We start from the raw sequence: 11,659 nt of genomic DNA, 5'->3' as shown, positions 1-11,659 counted from the left end.
GCCGGGGCGTAATAATTCAGCGTTAGAAGTCCCGTTATGTCTTTAATTGGCGCACGTAGCCCAGATGTTGCGCGTGAGAGCGCTGGTGTTGCTCCCGCCCAGGCGGGAGATGGCGGCGCTGCCAGGCAGGGAGTGCCCAGCCCCCCGACAAAGTCCGGCCTCCGCGGCCAGGCCTGCGCCTCACTGCCTTGGCTCCCCCCGTTTCCCCCCACGCCCGGCCCGGCCCCGCCGCTTTCCCCTGCGGGGAGGGTGGGGAGCGCCTAGCCCACAATGGAGCTGCCCCTCATGGGGCTGGCGCTCGGCCCCAGCGAGGGGCCGTGGCACCCAGGGGTGGCCGGTGGCTGGTCTTGGGGCACCGCAGGAGCCTTCCTTAAATAAACGGAAGGCTGGTCATACCCTGCTCGGTGCCTTCGCAGGCCAGTTGTGCTCCTACGCCATTTTGAAGTCAGTATTTTGCTGAAGAGACTGTCCGTGGCTGGGCGGTATTTGAGGGAAAAGTACCGAGCAACCGGGTCAGGCTCTAAACCCGTGTTTGTGTAGGTACCAGTACTTCCAGTAGTAACGCAAGTGACTTTTCAGGTTGCATCGGAGCACTTCATTTGGCATAGGCGAGGAGTTGCGGAGTTCAGCATGGCTGCTGGTCACTAGGAGAAGCTGCCAAGTGCCTGCTCTTCGCTCTTCCCTCCTGTCGCATCCGTCCAGGGGCCTGTCTGAGAGGTAGAGATTTTTTGCTCTATGCATGCCGTGAGCGAAGGGTATACATTGATTTTGCTCGTGGGCTGTGTGGAGCCCCTGGACCTTGCACAGCTCCTGTGCCAGGGCCAATGCAATGTGTGTGTGTGTTTGGGGGGACAGGACAGAGATACCAGGGGCTACTGGCTCCCAGTCCTGCTGTTCCAGGCTGGTATTACCAGATAAGCACTATCTGTCTCTGTATTCGTGTAGATACTAATTTTTTCCTCTCCATGTGAGCACACAAATTAGTCTTGCTAGGGACTGCATGCTTCTGCAGGTTTGCCACAATTGTTCAAGCTCGGTCTTAAAGGTTTAGACTCTAAGGTTGTTTCCACCCTCGTTTTAAACAGATGTAAATGTAGAGTTAACTCTCCTGAAGGAAGAGTTATGCATGTCTGTGAAGATACAGCTGACTGTCAGAGAAATAAAAATAATAAAGTGGTGAATAAGCCAGGCACCTTACTTTCAGCCATAGTAAGCAGAGTTTCTGAGAAGCAGATGTTCTTCTCCCACTTGCAAGTGCTGGTCTCTAGCTGAACATGGCTGAGAAGGCAGCGAGGTCCCCTGAAGCCTGTGTGAGGCATGAATGTATACACAGGCTTTAATGACGTCTTAGAGGCAGAGTCCCTGCAATCTGATTCTTACATGCAGAACTGCAATATTAGATACACTGCCAGATGTGTTACAGACATGGATTGGCTTTACAGGGATCTACCTTTGCATATCTCTTCATGTGTGCCATGAGCTATTAAAGCAAGATTAATGGACATATTCTTCTGCAGCTTTGTTCTCTCGGGGCAGATTTATGTCCCTAGGTGGGTCTTGTAACCACTGCTGCCATACATTACACCACCTGCTGATTGCTAGTGCCATAGAGTAACATGTAAAGGGCTCTTTCAGTCCTTTACAACAGGTAGTAGTGCCATTTTCAACAGGACTGGGCAGCTCTACTGCCCAGGGTATTGTGTGTTAGCGGGATTGATGAAGGTTTCTCCTGTCCTTTCACTTCAACATGCTCCCTGATCCCAGAAAATAGCTGTGTACTGAACTGGGACAATGCTTCTCTGACCTTTATGTGAGCCCAGAACAAGCATGAGGAGAAACTCTCTACCTAGTCTGCTCGTCTGTTGTTTCTGCATTTGGACTTGAAGTAAACCTGGCCTCTAAGAATACTCCATTCTCAAATGCTTCTGTTTTTCTTCTTGAGGCCACCTAGAAAAGACTGCTTATCTTATGCTTTAAAGAGGTTTGCTTTACAGGAGTTTCTAACTATTTTCTGTATTTAAATAGCCTTTCTGTTTCTTCGCATTGACTTTCTTCCCCATATAACACCTGCGTGCTTTCTTCTCTGGTATCTCACAGTCACCTAGAATAGAAAGCAAGGATGTATTTATTTATCTTTGCTGTTACACTGTCAAAGAACATCCCGCATTCCCCAACAAGAATTTTATTTTCCCTTTTTGTGTGTTTACTATTGGATCTTCACTTGTGCTCCCAGCCCCTGCACAATTTAATACCTTTTTAGCTATTCTCTTTTCAAAATCCATCAGTTTTTGTTTCGTCCTCCTCAGCCCCCGCCTTTACCTTCTGGAGTTCTTTTTGAATTTCTTCTTTTTCATTCTGTGGCTGTTTGAAGTCCTGGTTCTGCTTTGTCATTGTGTCTTCCGGGTTCTTCGTGGTGGCTGTCAGGTTCCTCTTCACAGCTTCACTTTTTAGCCATTCTCCTCCTGTGCAAAGCTGCTGGTAAACTTTGAAAGAGCTTGCTGTCTCTTCTAGTTGTGCTTCTAGGGTGTTTAGTTTGCCCGTGCCCTATACCCTTTTCAGTTTGGAGCTGAGTATTACCTGGAGTCGGTCACTGCAGTGTGAAAGGCTTTTTATTCTTCTTTTGAATGTTTGCACTTGCAAATGCTGAACAAGCTGAGTGTCATCCTGGGAATGGTACATCTTCTGTAGTGTTGCTGCTCAGGGGTGTGGGCTCATACTCCTGTAACACATATGCAAGTGCTGCACTGGTTTCTGTATTCAGTAACTGTGTCTTTCTGTAGCTTTAATAATTTGTCCCTTAAAGCCTTGGCTGTCTAGGGAAGGTCTGTGAAGATGGGTTAATAAACAACTATTTGCATTGTGGTCTTGTGATCCAAGGCAGCAAACTCTTTTGTGGATACTAGTTGGTAGAATATAGCATAAATATTGGCCGGTGCCTTGTTCTGCATGTAACATGGGTCTGGAGGAAAGAGGTTTAAACAAGCATTTGGCTGTCTCCTACTGTTTTCAACAGTGACTTACATAAAGGCTGAGTGAGTGGGCTTGATGATTTGGGATTGACATGGAGACTTCTGAATCTTTCCCACTTTTGTCATTCTGAGCAAATTTTGTTCCAGTTTTGGTATATATCACTTATAAATCTGTTTCCTCTGGTAAATGGTATTGGTCGTATTTACCAGCGGCAGTTCTACAGACTTCAGAACTTTTTCCGTTTTGTCCTTCTGAGCAAGTTTAATTTTAATTTTGATGTATGTATTTATGTAGTAGAGGGTATCTCTTTATATTTACCAAAGTCAGTTCAGCTGCAGAAGCTCCTGAATCCAGTTCAGCTCGTTCTGTGGAAGTAAAGGAGCCAGCTACCAACCAACCAGTCCTCATAGAGCTGTAGGATAACTGATAACCAGAGTGGTTTCCAAGTGTGCTCACTGCCAGCCACACATGTAAGTAACAAGCTACACAAGCTTGTGGGAATGTGCCAGTGGTATCTCATGGGCTTTACTGTCACCAGTGGAATCCATCTGTACCCTGCATTTCACATAGGCACTGCAGCAGGAGAAAAAAAAAAAAAAAAAAGAAAAAATCAGCTTCTGAGTGAAGAACTGTGGCTGTGGTTTTACTTACAGGAGAACAAAACAAAACAAAGGGGTCAGTACTTAAGGTGAGTAAGCGAGGCTGCTAGTCTGTCCTTCAAAGGATGGTATTTGGTCCTCTTCTGCCTTCATGGGAAAAAATTCGGCAATCACATTTTTGATCCATAGTGATCGAGTAGATCAGTTTTCTTACTTGAAAACCTGGTTCTTTCTTTTTAAACAAAAATCTGGTCACTGGATCTCTCTAGTTCAGACTGTACAGTTCTTTCTAGAGCTAGACCTCAGCAAAGTGTTTTTAAGTAGTAGGGTTGCTGAAGAAAACAAATTTTCCAGGGAGACCAGATCTACTTTGGTGTGACATGAAATTTGGTGAAGGTTTATTACCCACACTCACACACACACGCCCCCCCAAATCAAAGAAAGGGAGAAAAGGAAGGATTTAAAAACTGATTTAATTTTGTGGGCATTTTTTTCCTTTTCGGTAAAAAATAGAGAACAGAGGATTTTGTACTTTAAAGGCAAACATTCCCTCCTTTTTTTTTTTCCCTTAGCCAAACCAACCCCTTTAGATTTTATTTCAAGTAGATTCAACTGAATTTTTTTCTGCCCGTTATTGTTTTTTGTTTGGCCATTGAACCAGATAATCCAATATTTGCACGGCTCTCCCTGGAGCTGCACAAAGAGGTAATACTGTCATTATGACAGGTAGACCTCAGGAGATAATGTGGAAGCACGGGGTCTCCTAGCAGAAGCTCCCTGGCCTTTAAATGTTCACTCTCAGATCTTCAGGATTTCCCTGCAGATCTCTGGACTGTGTTATATTAGTGGGGTTGAAGTGTTGAGGGGCCTATGCTTTCCCGAAGGAAGGCAGAGGAAAAATGGTATTCAGCAACAGGGCATGGAGTTCCTGGACTGTTCATGAGTATTTTTCCCCTAGGGAAAGATAAGGCTTCTAGTGCTAAATGGTAGGATTTACTCCTATACATATTTGAAATTTATTTTCTTTTTAGTTTGTGGTTTTTTATTGTTCTGAAAACATGGTGACATATATACCTTTTTCTTGCTGTTGGTTCTTGCTTAGGTCAATGTACCTTGTTCTGTTTGTATAAAAATATTTGTTCCTAATTAAACTCACCTTCTGTTTGCACCAAAACATATTGGGCTCATGAAAACTGCCTGACCTGCGAAGCTGTCTGCTTGGACAGACGGCTTTTGCAGATCACTCAGTTTGCATGTGGAAATTCAAAGTTTTTCCTGCCTGGCTTAGGTGGTTAGTAGTATAAATTTTCTAAGAAAATGCCCACTGTTACAAGCAGCTGTAGGTTTTGTGCTTGTGAAGCCTATTTGCACAAATATTATAAGCCACCAAAGTCTCCACCCAAATCTGCCACAGTTGCTCAGATCTTCCAACAATTACAATCTAATTAGACCCGGCATTCAAAGTTGCCTCCAGCATTTGAAACAAAAGTAATTTAGCGGTAATAAAAGTGGTAGATTGACAGCTCTGGAGGCTGAACTTGGCTTACCCACAAAACATACCCAGGGTGGGAAAGAGCTACAAGAATTGCCGCAATGACTGTCTGAAGGGCTTGACCCCTTGCCTTGAAATGACAACCTCCAAGGGATGAACATATGGGTAATTTTGTACAGGTCCCTCTACTGCCACTGCCGAGAGTCCTGCTAATTACTGACAATAATTAGTATATTGTCTGTGGCGTGAATAGTTTTCCACTAGGAAAAACACCTGATTCATTGTATGATAACAATCAAATGCCCATCATGTAGTGATGGTGTTTATGAAGTTAAGAATTATTCTGAATTTGAACTGCAGCCTGTGAGGTGAAAGGCTTTATCCTATTACCAGTCCCCTGAATCATTCAGTCTACAGTGTGTGAAGCACAGGGCTGTGATTACCAATTCATTTCATAAAGGCCAACCATTTAAAATTCTCTCAAACTAGCAGCTGCTCAAGGAATGAGAAAGCACCTGTGTCTGGACAAATATCTTTTTCTTCTTCTGGGTTAATTTAAAAAGAAAACCAACAATTCTTTCCCCTGACAAATGAGACTTTCAATCAGCATTGAGCTATCGCTGCAGAAGGATAACCTGTCTTTGCTTACTTGAGATATGGGATTCTTCCAGTTCCAGAGATGGAAGTCATGGTTAGGCTGAAGAGCACTTGAAAAAATAAGACGCTTCATGTTACCAGTCAGTAAGAGGAATCATTTGGATTTGATGCGGAGAAAAGAATAGGCAATCTACTGGCTTCAGTTTCTTGTGGTGTTGCTGAATTCTTTTATTGCTGTTGCTTGTAACCACAGGCAGAGACAAGAAATACTTTTCCTTCTTTCCTTTCTTCTATTTCTCTCTCTCTCCTCTTTCCTCTATCCGTTGCTTTCTATGTTCTAAAATACTGAATTGTAACATAGGAAGTCCAATGACAGGTCCAATCTGACAGGTCTTAGCTTTCCTCCAGATACTGAGTTAACATATGCTTTACTGCAGCAGGCAAACCTTAATTCAGTTAGCAGTAGGACTACAGCAGGTATATTTACCCTTAAGAACACTCATTTTCTATATCTAATTATCTCCTCATCTGCTGAGTCAGGAGGAAAATCAAAATTATTCTCTGTTTTAGATTATGTTTTCCTAGGATTGACATGAGAATTCTGGGTGACATTCTCAAAAGCATCCAATTTATATAGGATCAAAAGACTGTGGCTTTCAGGGGATCATCTGCTCCTTAGATGTATTAGGGATGTTAGTAAACAGTACCTTTGGTTTCTAACATTGGAGATGGAGGTGTAGAGAGAAGATTGCTGCCTTTATTGCCGTCAGTATAGGATAAGATCATAATTTATGTTTTCAGATGAGGCTTCGAAAATGACGATCTTGTATGTTCTAACTGGAAACCAAGTTGCCCATGGGGTATATTTCAAGAGTATGAGTTTGCACTAGTAATTCCACTATATTTTTTTTCTTTGTCCCTCTGCAATACATTTTTTCTGGCAGCCACAATCCACTCCAGAGGAGGAAGAAGAAGGTTGGGGGTTTTGTGTGTGAAAAAGGCTTTTGATTTATGCTGGGGGCAGCTGGGTATTTTTTCTTCTTTTCTGCAGCATTCCTGTGTGATCTGCAAATTACTATTCCCTATTTGAAAATTGGGTATAAGCAAGATGATTTTCTGCCTCCTTCATCAGTCTGTTCCAGTTAGCCTACAGGCAGATTCAGACAGAGGCTGTCTCTCATTCCAGAAGTATGTATGCCTCCAATATCCATGCCTTAATGATCTAGAAATACTGTGCTATCCCACTCACTAGCCAAGGCTGATGCAGAGCAGTTGTACCTAGAGACGCGCACTGCAGGTCCTTTTCTCATCCAGTTCTGTTCTCTCATCCCTATTTGAGAAAAGCAGAATTTCCTCAATACAACCATGCCTGTGAACAACTATGACAGCCAGCAACCTGTCTCCTCATCTCTGATTGCATATAGCTATATCAGCAATTTGGCCCAGCATCTAACCCAACACCTCCTGAATCTCACGAAAATACAAACGCTAAGATAACAATACAGATGGAGCAAGATATGTAAGATAACAATACAGATGGAAGCATTTAAGTTAGTATATGGTTTGTAGAGTAGTTTGGGATCCTTTGGGTTGATAAATGCTGTATAAGTTTAAAGCACTATTTTGTCTCATGCTCACATAAACTTACATTCCTTGGCTTTGCATTTTGCCATGTGGATTAAGTTATAGCAGATCTGTCTGGAACACCCATTAAGGCTAAACAGTGGTGCGTCTTCCGCTTCGTTGTTTAATATCAGATGCTTTATTATGGGAATTCAAATAAAACTTGACCTAAACAAGGCAGGCCTTCCTCCTATTTTTGGAATGTTATGCCATATCCCATGTCTGTGTTTCACAGGCTGGTGTGTAATTAATGATGTGTGTCCTTCCTTCCCTTGTTAATTGATGCACAAGCTTTTGGGAGGTATGTATCATTATCTAATGTAATCATGCAGAAATGTGAAAAGCAGAAAAGGGAAGAAAAGAAAAAAATCCACATGCCTTGATGTCTTATCACAGTTGAAGCAGGGGTGGGGCGGGCATGTGGGTTGCCCTAGCAAGTTCACAACTGGACTGCCTCACAGTATTGCCAGGATCCATGAGCTTTGAACAGTCTCTGGCTCCAAATGCCTCCATGATCCTGTTTAGAGAAGTTGTTTTAAATGTGTCTGTTCCTTCTGTTGCCCCTTGCCCTGGCACCTGGCAAGAGGGCAGAGGAGCCTCTCCCTCCATTTTCTGCTCAGTGATCTCCATCTTGCCATCGTTTGCTTTCAGGTTGGAAGCAGGTGTGTGGGAGACCGTAGGTTCCTTTAATCTCTATTAAGAACAGCAGATCATAGTGGCTCCTCTGGCCTTGTTCCCTATGACTATGAAACTAGCTTTAGGAGCACAGAGATTTAATCTTTCTAGTGGAAATGTAGTGCCGGTCAAAGGTCTGCGCTGCATCTTTTAGGACAGTTTCTTAGCTGTGTGAAGTTAATCGTGAGGCAGTGTCCGTTCCAAGTCGCAGATTTTGGCAGAAGGCTTGTGCTACAGACTTACCTTTTTGCAGCTCTGCTCTCTTCCCTGGGAGAGATCCCAAAGAGGAAAGCCACAAACTCTGCCAGAGGCACAGAGCGGGCCTCTGGCCCCTCTTGCAAGCTCCTCTTCTCGCCTGCCACCTCTTCCCACCACCTATCTGGTGACCAGAGGGAGAGAACAAGCAGCTCTGGGGTGCACTATGAAGTGTGTGGGGATGATAAGCAGCTCTGGGTCTCTCTTACCTTTAAAACCTACCTGGTGCAGTCTGTCAGCTGCTTCAGGTCCTCTCTGAGAGTATAGACGGGGATGAGCCAAGGTGTCTATGCTACATAGTGCTCTGGCTGTACCCCCGCTAGCGCATGCAGCTGATAGGGAGCAGCCAGTCGCTCCTTCAGCTGTTGCTCCCCAGTTTTGTTCCTCCATCCTCAGTTAATTTAGATCATACCTAAAGTGCGTCCACAACTACGTTTAAGCAAAAGTAGTTACCATAGTAACACTGGAGATTTTCTAAATGCAGTCTATGATGTAAACAACTAAAATGACTGTCACCCCAAATAGTTGTTTATTTCTTCTCTGTAGTTTATTGAGTATTTAAATCTGTTGTAGCACACACAGATTTACCACTTCTAAGTATAACTTGGAGGAGTAACACATTTTTTCTTATTGCTTCCATTTCAGCAGATCTGTTTCCATGTCAACAGCTCACATTGATAAAGAATTGACATTCTGACTGCATTTGGCAGTGTAAGGTACAAGGTGACAATTAAAATAAATCAATGTTTCTAATGATGCTGATGTTAAAACCGTGCCAAAATACTGGGATTCCCATGCACAGTAGCCAGAGATTGCTTCTTGAATCTTCAGAGAACGAGGCAGGGATTCTCATGGGAACAGACTTTCTTTGCAAGGTTTTCAAGCCTTCCTGCTTACAGATGCAGAAAGACTGGGAAAGTAGACTCTCTCTCTCACACACACACACAGAAAAACGCACCTAGCACTCTGTGTGTGTGTGCACGTGTGTTTGCTTTGGCTCATCCACTTCTAATCTAGGTGAGGTCTAGAAATGCATAAAGCATGCAATAAAAAATAGAATGCAATTCTTGGACTAAAAACCTGTTTTGAGTCAAGTTTGCAGCAAAAATTGTGGAGCAGGTGGGCTTAATTAACCCCCTCCTTCCACTCCTAATTTCCTTGTAGTGAGTATATGTATTGAAATTACTGAGGGACAAGAAACATGGAGGCCTAGAAGGGCTTTTTTTAAGCTTGCAAGCCTGTTCAACAAAGACCCACACTTCAAATTGTGTATTTGGGAGATGAAAGTGGACTGCTTTTCTCTGTCTGTGTGAGCAGCATGTAGATACACAATTGCCACAGTTGAGGTGTCATCGATGTGTTCGTTTTCCCTTAGTGCGTAGAGGGGCTAAGATCAGTGGCCCACTGTATTAAGCACCCCATTTACATGGGATAGGAGAGGCAGACATGATCCACAAGAATTCCCAGACTAAGCAGACAGCAAACAGGGAAAGGAGAAAAAATGTTACTCCCATTTTACAGGGACAGAGAGTGATTAAAAGGAGTTTTTCAAAGCCGCAGATAGGAGTGGTGGCTTCCAGGTGATGCAAGCTCCCTACCTGCGGTTTGGATGCTAGAAAATGCCTTATCTGGTGTTTGCTTGGGGTCATACTGGAGTCTCGTGGCACATGTGGAAATCCAGCTGAGCGCTCCTGAATTGAAATGTGCTCACCTTCAAGGGTGAGCAAAGTTTGGGAATACATTTGCATGGAGGCATTCAGCTGTTTGAAGGCACTCTGTCTAGTTTGAAGTAGGTTTGAATCTATAATTTCAGTTGCATTTGGGGACCATACATACCTCCTAATGTTAGGCATCCAAATGACATGCCTAGGGATCTTAGTTGCTGCGGGTTCTTTTGATAGCCAATGCAAAGAAATAGTTGTGTCCAAGCAACAGTTCAGATCACCTTCAGCAGGTGTCTAGCGCTGCCTGATATTGCTTTGTGAATGTGCAAATTCACTTGTTATGTCTTTCATATCATGGGATCATATAATTTTTGTGGTTTTGACAGGTCCGCAAACTTACTTTGCCTAGTGAGGCTTCTATTTTTAAATGAAATTCTTAGACATTGTTTTAGAGAAAAGAACATAAAAGCAGAAACACTGGTAAAAGTAATGCGATTCCTGGTAGCACTGAGGTGTACCAAAATGTGGTGAGTTTTCGCCCTCGTACATATACACAAGAGCAAACTCCAAACCCCAAAACCAGTCATTTGTGTAATGGAGAATGGAGATGAATATAGTAAATCCCCCACGTGTACTAATGATAATGATAATTTTATTTCCAGATTGCATTCTTTGGAGGATCTCTGAGCACTTCAGAAGGACTAATGAATTATGCCTCACAGCAGCCCATGAGGTGGTAAGTATTATTACTGTATTTTGTAAATGTGAAAGAATTGTGGGATATTGATAAACAGAGGAATTGCCAAATCAGTCAAGTCTCTGGCAAATAACTTTTCTCTGTAGAAAAATACCACTCTTTCTGATACAAGACAGGTACAATGTTTCTATGTTTCAGCAAACAAGCGGTTGCTGAATGACTTTAATTTGATTGCACAGGAGTGAGACACTTTTAGGGCGTATCCTGTGAATGTCACTGAGGTGCTGTAACGTAAAAAATAGATTGCAGCCGAGAGGGGATGTGTAATCTCTGTTTGTTGGTCTTGAATATTGGCTGTAGCTGACAGTAGAACAGCAGCGGGTTAGATGGGGCTGCACAATAACGAGGGCTAAGAAGATGTAGCACTCTCTGTTGAACTGCTGTTGGCCTTCCTTATCATATTACTTCATCTCCTAGCTGCAGGGATTGGCAATCTTTCAAGGAGGTATGCACAACGTTGTTTTCCCCCGCCTTGAATTAGAGCTATGAAAGTAGCGGGGGCTCTGAGTGCTGCTTCTTACAGGTTTGGCTGAGTGAGGGGTCCTGTGAGGGAGTAACCTCCAGCACCTCTGGGATTTGGCTTTGGAGGGCATGAGGGTGAGGCAGGCGTCCCTCCTAGTGCCGCAGCTTCCAGTACCTGGTTCTGCCTGAGCTCTGGTGTCTCCCGTCAGAAGTCCTTTACCACAGGCTTGTGGCTGTCAGCTCTCAAGCCAAGTTTCAGTACCTATAGCCATCGTTCCATGGAGACTTGACTAGCCATATAGTAGTGCTGCTTCTACCCCCGTTTTATTAGCTAACTTTAATTAACAGGCAATTATAATAACCAGACAGACAAATATAATAACCTGCTGTCATGCTTCATTGTAAATAATGGCTGTAGTAGGCACACCAATATTATTTGACTTAATATGAATGTGTTTGATATACGCCATCGAGAATGAGATGAACACGATGCCTAAGACAAATGGTATATTAACATGTGGTCCCTGTTGTTCAAAAGGTCTGGAAACCTGGCTGTAATCAATAA

General features: G+C 43.4%; 1 long non-coding RNA gene across 2 annotated transcripts in view; it reads left to right on the top strand.

The window, feature by feature from the left end:
- The first annotated feature begins 203 nt into the window (after window positions 1-203).
- LOC140652419 (uncharacterized) overlaps window positions 204-11,659 on the top strand; it is an 81,975-nt gene continuing 70,519 nt past the window's right edge. For both annotated transcript variants that reach the window (XR_012042777.1, XR_012042776.1), the window contains exons 1-2: window positions 204-717; window positions 10,538-10,611. This is a non-coding gene — a long non-coding RNA (uncharacterized lncRNA). The remainder of the gene's footprint in view (window positions 718-10,537; window positions 10,612-11,659) is intronic.

This window comes from Ciconia boyciana, chromosome 5, assembly GCF_034638445.1.
Source record: "Ciconia boyciana chromosome 5, ASM3463844v1, whole genome shotgun sequence".
NCBI classification, from domain to species: domain Eukaryota; kingdom Metazoa; phylum Chordata; class Aves; order Ciconiiformes; family Ciconiidae; genus Ciconia; species Ciconia boyciana.
This window is presented reverse-complemented; position numbering and strand designations above follow the sequence as displayed.